Raw genomic sequence first — 14,998 nt, forward strand, 5'->3', positions numbered from 1 at the left:
CGAGGATAGGATTTGTGTGCCCCGGGATGGAGACTTCAAGCAGATAATTATGGACGAAGCCCATAACTCGGCCTACTCCATCCACCCCGGATCCACCAAAATGTATATGGACATAAGGCAAAAATATTGGTGGAATGGAATGAAAGCAGATATTGCACGATTTGTAGCACATTGTGATACTTGTCAAAGGATTAAGGCCGAACATCAGAAACCAGCCGGATTATTGCAACCCTTGCCTATCCCGGTTTGGAAATGGGATGAGATAGGGATGGACTTCGTAGTGGGTTTACCCCGAACACAGAAGGGACACGATTCCATATGGGTAATAGTGGATCGACTCACTAAATCGGCTCATTTCATACCCGTACGAACCAGTTACGGCGGGGAAAAGCTGGCAAAGCTTTATGTGGAAAACATAGTAAAGTTACATGGAGTGCCTAGCAGAATTGTCTCAGATAGAGGAACTCAATTCACCTCTAGGTTTTGGAAAAGCCTGCATAAAGCCATGGGCACCAAGTTAGATTTCAGCTCCGCATATCACCCGCAGACGGATGGTCAAACCGAAAGGGTGAATCAGATTATGGAAGATATGCTGAGAGCATGTGTCCTGACCTACAGGAAGGACTGGGAGCAGAGTCTGCCCTATGCAGAATTCTCGTACAATAATAGTTACCAAGCCAGCTTGGGCATGTCGCCATTCGAAGCCCTCTATGGAAGAAAGTGCAAGACTCCCCTGATGTGGTCAGAAGTTGGGGAACGTGCACTAGTAGGACCTGCGCTCATAAAAGAGGCAGAAGAAAAAGTAGCAGAAATCCGCGAGAAATTGAAAGCGGCTCAGTCCCGACAAAAGAGCTATGCAGACAAGAAGAGGCGGGAAATAAGTTTCAATCCGGGAGAATTTGTCTATCTCAAAGTCTCACCCATTCGAGGGACACGAAGATTTCAGGTACAAGGAAAATTAGCCCCCCGATACATTGGACCGTATCGAGTTCTGAAGAGAGTCGGAATAGTGGCATACCAACTAGAGTTACCAGAAGAAATGTCAGATATACACCCAGTGTTTCATGTTTCGCAATTGAGAAGGTGTTTGAGAGTACCCGAGGGAGAACATGTGCCGGTAGAAACTATAGATCTACAGCCGGACCTGCGATACCAGGAAGTGCCGATTAAAATTTTGGACACTGTCACTAGGAGGACACGAAACTCCGAAGTACGGATATGCAGGGTTCAATGGAGCAGACACGGAGTAGAGGAAGCAACCTGGGAACGCGAGGAGGCTCTAAAGAAGGAATTTCCCCATCTGTTTAGGAGCCAGCCGAATCTCGAGGACGAGATTCATTTAAGTGGGGTAGGTTTGTGACGCCCTGAAAATTCACCAAATTAAATCACGCACTAGAATGTTTTGTTTAAAAGCCGTTCGCCGTCGAAACCCTGACCCTAACCCTTTCCGACCGATGCTGAGCGTGACCGCTGTCCCATCCCGCGCCGCTCGACGGTCCAACGACCGCGCGCGGCCACTATCCACAATCTACGCCGACGCAACCCCTTTTTCCTCCTCGCACTGCGCGCTCCTCCGCGCGTGGCCGACCGGCCGCGGTCACCGCCGCGACCGGCGCCGGCACTTCTCCCTCCCTCTTTTTCTTTTCTCTCTTTCTCCCTATTTCTCTTCCTTTCCCTTTTTCCTTTTCTTTTTCCTTCCCTTCCCTTTTTCTTTCTTTTCCCTTTTTCTTCCTTCCCTCCCTTTCCTTTTCTCCTTCTTTCCTTCCTGTTTTCCCTCCTCCCCTCCCCTGCTCCCGAGCACTGCTCAGCCACGCCGCCCTTCCTGCTTAGCCCCGAACCACGCCACCCCGCCCTCGCGTGCACGCCGCCGTACGCCCGCCACTGCCGCCCCGGCCTCGCCGCTCGCGCCCCCGCCCCGGACCCGCGCCGCGCCGCGCCACGCGCGCACGCGCGTGCCCTGTTTCCCCGCGTGCCGCACCGCTCGCCGCGTCACCCGCCACCCCGCCGCGCGCGCCGTCGCTTCACCGCCGCTGGCGCACGGCCCGCCCACTGCCCCCACGTGCGCAGCGCTCCGCCCCCTGGCCCGCGCCACGCCACGCTGCACGCGCCCGCGCGCGCGCCCAGGACCGCGTGCCGCGCCGCCCGCCGCTGCTGCGCCCTCCCTCGCCGCTCGCGCCACCACCTGTGCTTGCACAACCCCTCCCCACGTACGGCCCCAGCGCCCTCACCGCCACGCCGCGTCGCGACAACAGCGAGCGGTCGAGGCGCCATTAATGGCGCCCCGCACCGCCCGCCGGCCGCCACCACCCGAGGACCTCCTCCCCACCGCCATTCCCCTATAAATAGCCCCCACCCGGCACCCCCGGCATCCTCACAAACCTCCACCGCCACCCAGTCCTCGCCTCCCCAAGCTCATCGCCGCTGCCGCGCATCGCACTGCCGCCGCCCGCCGGCCTCCGTCGCCACACCTCCCTGCTCCACCCCAGCCTGCGGTAAGTGGGGGAATCGACTTCCCTTGCTCCCCTCTCCCTCACCCCCTGCCCCGGGCCGCCCTCGGGCCCTGGCCGGCCGGCGAGAGGCCGCCGCCGCCGCCCCTGTCCCCTCCTCTGTTCGGTCACGGGAGGGAGGGGGGAAGAACAGGGCAAAATGCCCGATAACCCCCTGCCCTTGCTCTCATTTCTAAATAAGGACCCCCCCCCCCCCCCCCGTTCTAATAGCTCCCTTTCGCAAAAGAAACCCTGCCCATTCTATTATTTCAAATTGAATCCCTCCGTTACATAAAAACCCAACTATGCCCGACCCCCTCTAGCATGCCCTGGGTATTGCTAGGTGTTGCAAATAGGCCCCTACCCTTTTCAGATAATCACGAATAAGCCCTTAGACCCCCGTTTAACCCCTGAAACCACCTTTAACTCATCATTTTATGTGCGAAACGACCTCCACTCGACCCGAAACTTTACCACGCCCTTTCTAGTATAGTTTTAGCCATGCCATTAAGAAACCACCCAAAGATATCACCCCTAACTCCGTAACTAAATTATTTCCGATTCAAGCCCAACGATAAAAGCTTTTAGTTCTTTCGCTTGATTGGGTGTCTGTTTGTTGGCGTCGTAGGACACGGAGTGAACGAAGAAGTTCCCGACTGCGACCAAGCAACCGAGGACCAGTTCTACGACCCCGAACCCGAGGGACAATACTTCGATCAGGACCTTCCGCAAGGACTTGACGATAGCAAGTTCAATTCCGCCCTTTGATGCATATTGTTGTCCTAGTTTTTATAAACACAACCCAGTGGCCTGTTTTATAAAATTGCATGGTTTTGCGTGCCGTAAACATGGTAGGATAGCCACCCTTGTTGTGATAACCATACTTTGAACACCTGATTTTATAAAGAAAATGCATGTGTGTGGGAAGGGATGAAATGTGGTTTTGAAAAGTGAGTCAGACGGGATGGATGGCATTTCTGTGTGAATTGCCGTTGGTGTGCTCGTACCTGTGTGGTTGAGCGTGAAAGGGAGATATCCATCTTGTCACTCCTAAGGACCGAGTTGATGTGTCGTCTCACCTAGCTTCCTGTCGTGCAAACCACTTGACCGTTGTATGAGCAACGGCTTAGCCTAACCCCACTAGTTAGTCTGATAGCCATCAGGAGAGCTGGGAGCAACGGGTGATCAAGGAGACGGGGTAAGCTCTGTGTGACTTATGCCCTGGTTAAACCTCGGTGTTATGTCGAATGACCCCTTGATAGATCCCGTGGTGGCTAGCCAGATCTAGCTAAGGTGGGTAAGGGCTTCGATGGGATCTGCACCGGCACTAAGGTGTACGTGCTATGGTACCCCACCTGTGGGTAAAGTTGCACACCTCTGCAGAGTTAAAATCTATTCAAATAGCCGTGCCCACGGTACTGGGCAAGTTACGGTGTGGTCACATAACTAGTGTTTCTCTCGGGGAATGGTTGGACTGGTGTGGGTTGTGTGGAAATGTCCGGCCGCCGTGCCGTGTGCTACGACGGACGGGGAGTCCGGTAGCAGTTTTAAACTGGATCCTGTGTGGATCAATGCCATGTGCTCCTTGATGCTTAATGGACTGTTTTGAAAATGTTTTAAATGAACCTTTGCATAAAGTCGAGTTTTCTCGCAAATGAACCATAACCTTATCCTTGGATTATCCTTTGCATTTACTTCTGATATAACCCCCTCCGTGGGTGTGAATGGACTTGCTGAGTACGTTCGTACTCACCCCATTCTTACTTCTACAGTGGAAGATCCCGACTACACCCCCGAAGACGTCGAATAGGGTTCCGTCCTGCACCCAGTCTTACCTGTGGGTGAGGTCACCGTTGGAGCTCCGCATGGCGCAAGACTCTGATGATCCCCTTTTCGTAGTTAGTGTAGTGGTATGGGTTTTTGTTGTAATCCTCGCGATAGTGGCGCTTCATTGCCCATTACCGCGAAGAGTTGTACGGTGATGTACCATCTGATGTAATAAAAGTGTTATCAGCCTCCTGGGACTGATAAAGTAACACTTTTAAAGTCTTCCCTGATGGGGGGACGCTTCAACCATGAAACAGGTGCCTTATTGAGTATTAGAATACTCAGTCTTGCAAATTTAACTATATTTCAGGTAATCCTCCTGAGGACTCTGCTCTGCCTGTGCCCTAGCCCTATGCTCTTCCCAATAGTTGGTCCGTGGAATGGGATCCGTCCCCAGCCAACACAGGTTCCTCCGAGTGATATTGAGCTTGGGCTTGGCTCGATATCCGTTTCGTGATGTCTGATAGTGTCATATTTTACTTTCCGCTGCAGATACTCACCCTTTAAAACGGTTTTGTATAAATTCTTACTAGTTAGGTCTTACTACTATATATATATGAAGCTAATGTAGTATTATGCCTATGATGTAAAATTGTCGGTGCTTGTATCTCTGGACTCACCATCATGCGAGGTACCTTGTTTTGATATTGAGTTAGGTGGTTTTATCGGAACTTTACCCGACAGACCACGGGGTTACACTGGTTGAAGTGTGGTTGAGTCCTTGCCGCCTTTCGAAAAAGAATCAGCTTACTTGAGCCAGTGTAATTTAGGTTGGTTATGCCACAACTAGTGCCGCCGTGCCGATGTCTCGGCACTAGCACGACACTATGTGCCAATGGCCATGCCGGGCTGTCTCACAAGGTACGGTAGTGCCCGTGCCGGCACTGGCACAAAGTGCCTCACACAAGTCACAGAACAGCTACACAAGAGATCACAAACAAAAAAAAGTCTCAAAATACCAATCCATTAGGAGCTTAGTGCAATGGCTGCCTCGTTAAAAACCTGTCCAGATAAAACTCACCCTTGTGAGAAATCCTAGACAGGAAAATAGTACAGCCAAGCTCCATTAAAGAGTTCATTGTCTTACTCTTATGTCAACAGCACAAGTCCACATCCAGCACCAGCAGACCAGCAGTCACAAAATATTACAGTCCCATTGCATAAATGTTCATGAATCAAAATAAAGTCCTTCAAATGCTTCTTCAAGTTCCTTGTCCTCCACATTTTGTTGTAGCCTTACTTCTGTAGCTTCCCAGTCCTTGATGCAGGTCAGGATCTCCACCATTTTGGGCTTCAGCTTCCTTCGCCGCTCCTTGATGATCCTACCAGTCATACTAAAAGTGGATTCTGAAGATATGGTGGACACAGGAACAGTTAAGATATTTTTAGCCATGATTGAGAGTACTGGATATGTAAGTTTATGCTGATGCCACCAGTTCAAAATGTTAAAGTCATCAGTTAGATAGTTGACAGTGTCACAGTCCAAGTAGGACACAAGTTTCGGAAGCATTAGAAGCTGATGACCTTACCGAATGCAGCAGAGAAGTTGCTGATGTATCTCTAGACATGTTAAGACTACCAGGCAAGATACCACCACCCAAACCAGCACCACCATTATCATAAATTTCATCCCAAGCAGATCTTGACTTACCAAATAGGACGGGAGGGTCAAACCTCCTCAACCTAACAGCACCATATTTCTCATCATACTTATTGTACACATTAGTAAATCTAGCTCTAGTACCAAACAAATAAGCAACATAATCCGTACTGGTGAGACTACCTAACTTTCTAAGCACTCTAGTAAAACCTTTCATTTTAGCTCTAAAATCCAAGATGAATGCAAAAGAATAAAGCAAAGGTATGTTCCTCCAGTACTTATTATATTTGTCTATCATAGGTTAAACCACAGATCTAATGTGCACATCATTAGCATAATTTTTTAGGTGTAGAACAATCTTAACAAGAAAATGAATCATAAGTGGAAATGTAGGATAATACACACCAGACAATGCAACTGTTGAATCATAAAAGAGCTCAAGAAATGATAGCACTTTTTGTGCCACAGCCCAATGCTCATCGGTTAACAACAAAAGCTCACCTTCAACCCTAAGATACTGAGTATGGATGAAAGTAGTGAAAGGGGTCTTATGACGAAATAGATGGTTAAGCATTAGAAAGGTAGAATTCCACCTAACATCCATGTCCAGCTGAAACTTTCTAGGCATAACACCAGTTGCAACGCAGTAACTTTTATATGCAGCAATTCTCTGATTAGAGGAATTTAAGAATGATATTGCAGTTCTAAATGTTTCTATCAAGGGCTTAAGAGTAGTTAGGGCCTCCTTAACAATCAGATTGATAATATGACAGGCACAACGCTGATGCAAGAACATAGAATTAAGTGCATTAGATGATGCATTAGATGATGCATACTCTAGTTCATCAATAACCTCAAAACCAAGGTATTTAGACAGGATAGGTCTTCGTTTTTGCATGGCTGCAGCATTAGATGATGCATTTTCTAAATAACAGCAAACACCTTTTCAGTCCAACCATAATCAGCAAGCACAAATACAACCCGGTCAGCAATATTTTGTCCATTTTGGGACACATCAATAAGAACTAGACCAAGCACCCTCTTCTCTAGTTGCCAATCAGAGTTTATGTAGTGAGTAACAACACTAATATAGTCCTCTTTGGCATTACCAGACTAAATATCAGAGGTTAGACACACACAATTAACAGAAGCACTAGAAGTCTCAACAAGCTTAGCCTTGCAATCAGTGAAGTACTTCAGTATATCTCTAGTGGTGCTTTGCCTAGACACTCTAGCATATTTTGGGGTTATGAGCAATTTTAATATACTCTTCAAAAGCCTCAGATTCATCCATAGAGATAGGAACATCAAGTCTAGCAATCAATCGAACCAGTTGAGTACGAGCAACCAGAGGACAGTAATCCCAACTATGCATACTACCATTAGGATTAAAAGAGATTTGAGACTGAGACATGCGAGTCTTTTCACGCTTCTTAATGCAAACTACAATATGCTGGGAAAAGTGACCAGTGCCACCAGTAGAGAGAGTAGAGTACTCCTTAGAGCAATGCAGGCACCTAGCTCCATACCTGACCGTCTTACCATTGATGTTTTTGAATAGTTTTTCGTAGTCATGCCAAACAGGAGAGGTAGAGGGACGTGATCACTTGACGCTGTTCCCGTCCAAGGGAGGTGCAGATGGATCATCAGTGTCGTCGATGCTGATGGGATCATCAGCGACACAGCCGAACATGGCCTCGTGGTCCTCGCGCATGTCGTCCTCGTCGTCATTTCCGGCCAACCCGCACAACCGCCGCTCTTCATTCATACCCACCTCAACCGTCTCGTCATCAGAGCCGGCCATCATCACTCGCCAGTGACCTAGTTCCTCAACAGCTGCAAAACAAACAAGATCTGGATCAGGGAAACATTAGAGAGAAGAGATGATCCTAGATCTAGGGTTAGGGTTGCACTTGCACCTTTGCAGCCGGAGCACCAGGATTGCCGGCGATGTCGATGAAGCACGGATCCAACCCTCTAGTTCCTCAACAGATCTAGTCTACATCTGCAGAAAGAGTGAGAGACAGTGAGACTGAGACACACACACTTTGACACACACACGGAGAGAGAGGATTCGAGGGAAGAAGTCTTACGCTAGATCTGGAGCACCAAAGTTGGTGGAGTCCGGCGACGGTGAGGTCGACGACGATGGAAATGATGAGGTGGACGACAAGGAGAGGAGGAGGCTACATCGTGTGTGCGTGATCGAGATGAGGGGTCTAGATGGACGTGCCGTGTGCGAGTGCCGGCCCTCGGTGGCTCAAGGCCACCGGAGCCCGAGAAGACGAGAGGATGGAGGAGAGAGGGGCGAGTCACAGAGAGGAGAGCGAGAGAGGAGAAAATGAGCGGCACGGCGAGTCAGGCGAGAGGAGAGAAATGAATTAGGGTTAGGGTTAGGGGAGGCTGCGGCCGACGCGCCGCGTTATGTAGCCCTCGCCCAACAGACCATCATCGTGCCACCCACGTGCCGGCCCATTAAGCATGTCGTGCCCGTGCTAGTGCCACGTGCCGCGAATGCAGCCCAAGCATGGCACTGGTCCAGGCACTAGCATGGCACTAGCATGATGGGCCACGTGCTGGGCTATTCTAGGGCCGTGCTTTCTAGTGCCGTGCAAGTGCTGGCCCGACGGGTCTGGCCCGTTTGGCCAACTATACTGAAGAGTGGAGGCGCAAATAAACAATAGAGGTGTATGCAGAGAGCGCCCCCTACGGAAGGGTGGACCAGCTACCCCAGCTACCCGCAACACAGAGCCCGACCTCCCCTCCGATCCCCAGCTCCACAATCCCCAGAGCTCACTGACTGGAGTCGGAATCAGGTTAAATCCGGCACACATGCCATGCCATGCCATGTGACCACACACGGGTCCTCACGCTGGCAACATACCTGCACACACTGGAGCAATCGACTAGGAACTTCCCCTCTTAGCACATGTCGTCCATGTGTCTAGTACCGGCACACATGCCATGCCATGTGACCACACACGGGTTCACACGCGCCATGTGCCATATGTCCACGTCCCTAGCACGCACACGCCCATGTAACCGCGAGGGTCAGCTCTGATACCAATTGTAACATCCCAGTTCCAAATATGGCTCAGTTCTACTTGCACATTGAGTAAAACACGCACTCGCACCAACCCCGCTTACGCTTTCCTTCTCGCTTCGCGTAAAAGGGTTAACCAGGGATTGAAATGTACTTGGCACTTGGGTTTATATATTGGTGAGACTCACTCTCAACTAGTAAGGTGGGACAACTCTCTACACATGCCATGCCACTCGCACTTGGGCCACTAGTGGGCTCAAATTCATCCTTGTTGGGCCGGAATATCACAATTATACAGTAGAAACACTTGCTGGGTATCCCAAGTATAGATATGATGAAATTTCTTTAGCTATTCCCTTTCATTCTGTGTTAGTACCAGTACATCGCTTTCAAATTTGAAAAGTTTACCGACCTAGAAAGTTATGTGCCAAGACTGTGTCTCCAAAATTTGCAACTAAAAACATCGGACGAATGAGTAATAAGAATCCACGGACAACTTCAATTTGGTCGTCTTTCTTTTTGCTTCGGAACATACTTGATAAACTTGGCAATCTAGAGCATGACACACGCTAGACAATAGTATGTGCTCAAAGATGTTTTCAATGACGCTCCTCATTCTATCTCCTGTTATATGTGCGGGTTACTTCTTTTGTCTGCTCATCCAAAAGTGAAAGAACCTGATTGGGTAATGAGAACAGAGTCAGTCACAATTCATAGCTAACAAGATCAAGTTGGAGCCTGGAGCAAAGAATGTGGACAAGTAAGGTGCATACATGAGACTTTCTCACTGTAAGAGTTTATCTGAGTTGGTTGACGCTATAGATTAGCTTTACCATTAGCTTTTAGATGCTTACTTAGAGTTAAGGCATGCACAAGTCCGTATGTCAAAGGATCACATAAAGTTCAAGTAATATTTGTCATTGCCTAGCAACTCCAAGAGCCTAGGTATAATTCTAGCTAAATTTAGAGTTTTAAGAGTCATGTAAAAAAAATAAAAAGCTTCTTAGATGGTAGGGTTACCAACAGACTCTCCAAAAATAGACTCTCCATATTCAAAACGTTTGATCCTGTGGGCTTCCTCCATCTGATGCGTCCCGTGGGACGCTTCCTGTCCGAGGGCTTCATGATACCAAGCAGCGCGAGAGCAGCGGATCGGAGAAGCCGGTAGTGCCGGCCATCGGAGAAGGGTGCGACGCGGGAAAGAGGAGAAGCGTACGGCGCGTCGCAGACCCTGGAAGGCCGCCGCCGGAGGCGTCTGTCCGTCCGCCTGCGGCTCAGTGTCGCCACTCCATTCGTCCACGGCGCCGCTTCTCATCTACGTCGACTCGGCCACGCTCGCTGTCCTCGTTGTCGCGTATGGAGTCAGCTGATGAATTCAATGAGTTTGTAATGAATAAATTGATTGATCCCTCCTCTTCAGATGATGAGGATGACCTCTTTTTTGTGCCGCGCATATGATTATTGAGGATTCGGTTAATCATCCGGGTTAAATTGGTTCCGTTGAGGGACATGACGTACTACATCGTGAAAGACTGCTCTAGCATGGTATTCTTTACAAAGACTATTTCTCAGATAATTCTATGTTCCTAGAAAAGACTTTTAGATGCAGGTTCACTTGTTTTGCATATTTTTTCTATAATTTTTATGTGATGTACAGTATTGCTAATTATTAAATTGCATTGTGACATAGGTTTCGGATGAGGCGGCCTGTATTTCTTCGCATAAAGGAAGCTGTTGAGGAACATGACAAGTATTTTGTGCAGAAGAGGCATGCAACCGGTGTGCTGGGGCTATCTTGTTTGCAGAAGGTCATTGCGGCTTTACGTATGTTAGCTTATGGAGTACCGGCTGATGCTTTGGATGAGTACATTCGTATTGGTGAGAGCACCGCTCTATAAGCTTTGAGAAAGTTTGTAGTAGCTGTTGTTGAGGTTTTTGGAATGAAGTACTTGAGGATGTCTAATGAACAGGATACCGCTAGCTTACTTGCAACTGGAGCAAGCAGATGCTTTCCAGGTATGCTTAGATCTATAGATTGTATGCATTGGAGTTGGAAAAGATGTCCTACTGCATGGCATGGGATGTACAGGGGATATAACAAGGAGCCTACAATTATACTGGAAGTGGAAGTAGTTGCATCTAAAGATCTATGGATATGGCATGTATTCTTTGACATGTCTGATTCACACAATGATATATATGTGCTTCAAAGATCTCCTATATTTGCAAGGCTTGCTGAGGAGGAAGGTCCATAAGTTAATTATAACATCAATGGACATGATTATTCAATGGGTTATTATCTAGCAGATGGCATATATCCGTCGTGGGCAACCTTTGTTAAGACCATTCCAGAGCCACAAGGTAACAAGAACAAATATTTTGCAAAGGCACAAGAAGTGTGTCGAAAGGATGTTGAAAGGGTATTTGGGATTCTACAATCTCGCTTTGCTATTGTTCGTGGGCCGGCTGGATTGTGGGATGAAGGCACGCTCCATAATATTATGATGGCTTGCATCATAATGCATAACATGATTGTTGAAGACGAGCGAGATGGGCATAGGGGACAATATGATTACAACTTCGACGATATGGGACAATATGTTTGCAACTACGATGACATGGGAGAAAGGGTGTCGGTTTCCCATAATGATGCACCTGAACTTGATATTTTCATTCAGAATTACAAAAACATGAAGAACAAGGAAACACACACTCAGCTCAAGGCAGACCTGATCGAGCACTTGTGGCAGAACATCCAGATTTATACTCTATTGAATAACTATTGGGGGCCATGATACATCTGTTTATGCATTTAGAATTTATTTTGTGAGCTGTGAACTTATATGTGTGAGCTATGAATTTGTTTTGCAATTTATGTGAGCTGTGAACTTATATGTGTTAGCTATGAATTTATTTTGCTCATCATGTGAGCTGGTAGAAATGTGAGATGTACAGAAGGTGAACTTATATTCAGTGAACTAATATCATACAGCAAGGCAATAATTCTCGGGCCAAATCAACCATATACAGGCCAGTGCATCCAGATGATAAAAATATATCATACAGCAAGGCAACAGCTCTCAAATCAAGCATATACAGGCCAAATCAAGCATATACAGGACAGTGCATCTAGATGATAAAAATATATTGCAAAAACAACTCTTGTTTAAGTGCACAGTACCCAGAACAAGGTAGACAAAGTTTCATGACCGACAAAGTTAGACAAAGTTTCATGAACTGAACTGACTGAACTGACTGATCGAACTGAACTAAAACTAGACAAAGCTAGATATTGCAACGTCTTGCAAGTATCTCATTCTGACGCCATTCATAATATTGCTGTTGTTTGTAGTTCATAGTGCTCAAATCCAAATCAATAATTCTGTCCTCTTCCTGCTCTCTCTCCAACTCAAATTTTTCATCTCCAATTTGATCCTTTCTTCCTGCAGGGCAAAGGCTTTGTTGCACCTCTCTTCTTTCTTCAAGTCTTTCTCAAGGTCAGCTTCTTTCTTCTTTGCCATTAGATAGTCCACTGCTTCGATGGTCGAACGTTGCTGTAGCTTTTGTTTCTCCTACTTCTTTCCGTCAGGTCTTCCTGATGGTTCACCAACATCACCACCAGCAGCAGGGGCAGCAAGGGCATCTGCAGGGGCAAATGATGCAGGCGATGAATTTGCCACTGTCTTCTGTTTCTTATTGCTTGTTTTTTGCGGTTCCAATTTCCTTGCGCTTATCCATCCGCTTGGGCTTATCCTTCAGGATATTCCAGCAATGCATCAAGGTAAACTTCCTCTGCTTCTTGTCTTCGGCCTTGAAAAGTGCACATCGATCTGTGATCTGCACATTTCAAACCAAAATAAATTAAACATGAGAACAAAAAAATGAGACAAATGATCATACCACTCAAATATTGTATTTACCTTGTCATCAACTGTGGAACCACTTTGGTTTCTAGCCTCAATCCTGCACAGACATCCACAAAACACATTCACATCATGCCGTATACCGGACCAACGATTCATTAAAGAAACTTCTGTACAAGTTGACTCGAACGTCTTGTTTGCATGGAAATATTCATATATTCTTCTCCAATAGGTGCCTTGTGATTGATCAACTCTTTGTATAGGATCCATGCCCACATTTAGCCAAGCTGATACAAGATGTATGTCCTCCTCAGAACTGAATTTTTTTGTTCTACCCTGAGAACTCTTGGCTGTTGCTGGAGTTTGATGGATGATTGGATCACTAGTAGGTGCGGCATCTTGAGAATCTTCACTCTCATTCGCTAGGAGGTTAGTGTAATACCTTAAATCCGTGGCACCTGTGACAGAATAAACAATATATCATATTTGCATACCATAACCTATAGTTATTATAGCTAAATAAAACAGGAACACAAGTTACAAACATGTGAACATATACTATCAAGCTAAATATACCCTTTTCTGGTTTCTATTATCCATCCTCCAGTTAAATTATGCTATCAAGCTGTGATACTATGCATAATTATGCTATCAAGCACTGTTGTGGCTCATAGATATGTTGGAGTTACACTAAACAATGTTCTCTGTAACTTAAGTTTAAGACATATAACAATACAAGTGGAAACAGTTCAGGATGACAGACGCATGCCAGTAGTTTTAACCTTGCCCTAATCATTCAGTATAAACATATTTATTGGTGAAGTAACAAATTACCACACATATGAAAGGATCACTAACTATTGAGAACCAGTTCAAGAGGTCACAGAATTTTTAAACAGTAGGTACTGAGCATACAAGGCAACACAGTTAATCCCCTGCTTTGACGAGCTCGTGTAAATTTACTATGCATGATACAAATGACGAGCCATCAGATGGCCAGACGAGCGAACAGTCTGTGCATGCAGGCGAGTGCAAGAACTCGAGGAAAATACGGCGGATCTCTCCAGTGCATCCCTGCGAATTCTCCAATTGCTCATCATTGAACGGGAACTCGGCGGATCCATTCCACCCGCCGTTTTCCTCATCCGCCGTTGAGCGGGAACGCGGCGGCCTGAACGTGACGTCAGCTCGACGGCGGCATGGCGGGGGGGCGGCGCGGCGTCCAGGGCGGGAGGGCGCCGGAGCGGCGGTGCGAGGGCGGCAGGGCGCGGGATCCGGCGGCGGGGTGTGCCCATACGGCCTCCGCGACCGGCTCCTCCGCCTCTGCCCCAACCGCGCGCACCTGCGGCCGTTGTGGAAGCCGGTGGCAGCGCGGGAGGAGGAGGACGAGCAGGAAAAGGAGGGCGCGCGCGAGGGCGGGAGGGCGCGCGGGAGGGCGGGAGCGGTGCGGGAAAGAGGAGCGCGAGCGCGGGATTCGGGAGATGGCGAGTCCAGCGCCTCGGCAAAGAAGCCTAGCGAGCGGGAGGGGATGCCGAGCGAGATGGATTAGCGAGGAGGAAGGGGAGGCTATTGGATGCGTGTTTAACGGACTTTTTTTGCTTTTTTACAGATCCAGATGGGTTTTTCTAGTTTGTTGAAGTTGCTCTTATTGGCAAACAATACATCGAACCAATAGGTCCCAAAGATCAATCTAATGGAACAATACATGGAAATAATAGGTCCCAAAGATCAATCTAATGGAACCTTTTTGATAATTAGCTAGCTTAAATATGCATTAACTGTAATGTTATTAGCAACCAAAAGCATTTTCATTTCTTTCACCTAAGCATAGCCAAACCACTCAGCTTTTGAGACCTGAAAAATCTGGCCACGTCGTCACTATGAGCTTAGTTTGTAAGGGGAGACTAATAGCAATAAAAAAAACGGTGGCTCCAAGCATGGCATTTTTGGAATAAATTTACAAGATCAGAGTATACGCACAAGGAAATAACAAACCGAATTCTAAAAAAATCAAGTCTCGCAACATAATAAGTATTGAAAAAGAAGCAGCTCCGCCTGAAGAACCAGCGGTGGAGCATTTGTCATCTTCATCTTCTTTGAACCGAAGAATTTTCATTAATCCGAAGAATTTCTGAAAAGGTGAAGGCTAGTGTCCACACTTCCAATTTTGCAAGCGTGT

At 47.4% G+C, this 14,998-nt stretch overlaps 2 pseudogenes; one reads left to right on the top strand and one right to left on the bottom strand.

The window, feature by feature from the left end:
• Positions 1-10,455: 10,455 nt before the first annotated feature.
• Positions 10,456-11,829, top strand: LOC112877717 (annotated as a pseudogene).
• Positions 11,830-12,017: 188 nt separating this feature from the next.
• Positions 12,018-14,364, bottom strand: LOC112896710 (annotated as a pseudogene).
• Positions 14,365-14,998: the final 634 nt, after the last annotated feature.

This window comes from Panicum hallii, chromosome 1 (assembly GCF_002211085.1).
Source record: "Panicum hallii strain FIL2 chromosome 1, PHallii_v3.1, whole genome shotgun sequence".
Lineage (NCBI taxonomy): Eukaryota > Viridiplantae > Streptophyta > Magnoliopsida > Poales > Poaceae > Panicum > Panicum hallii.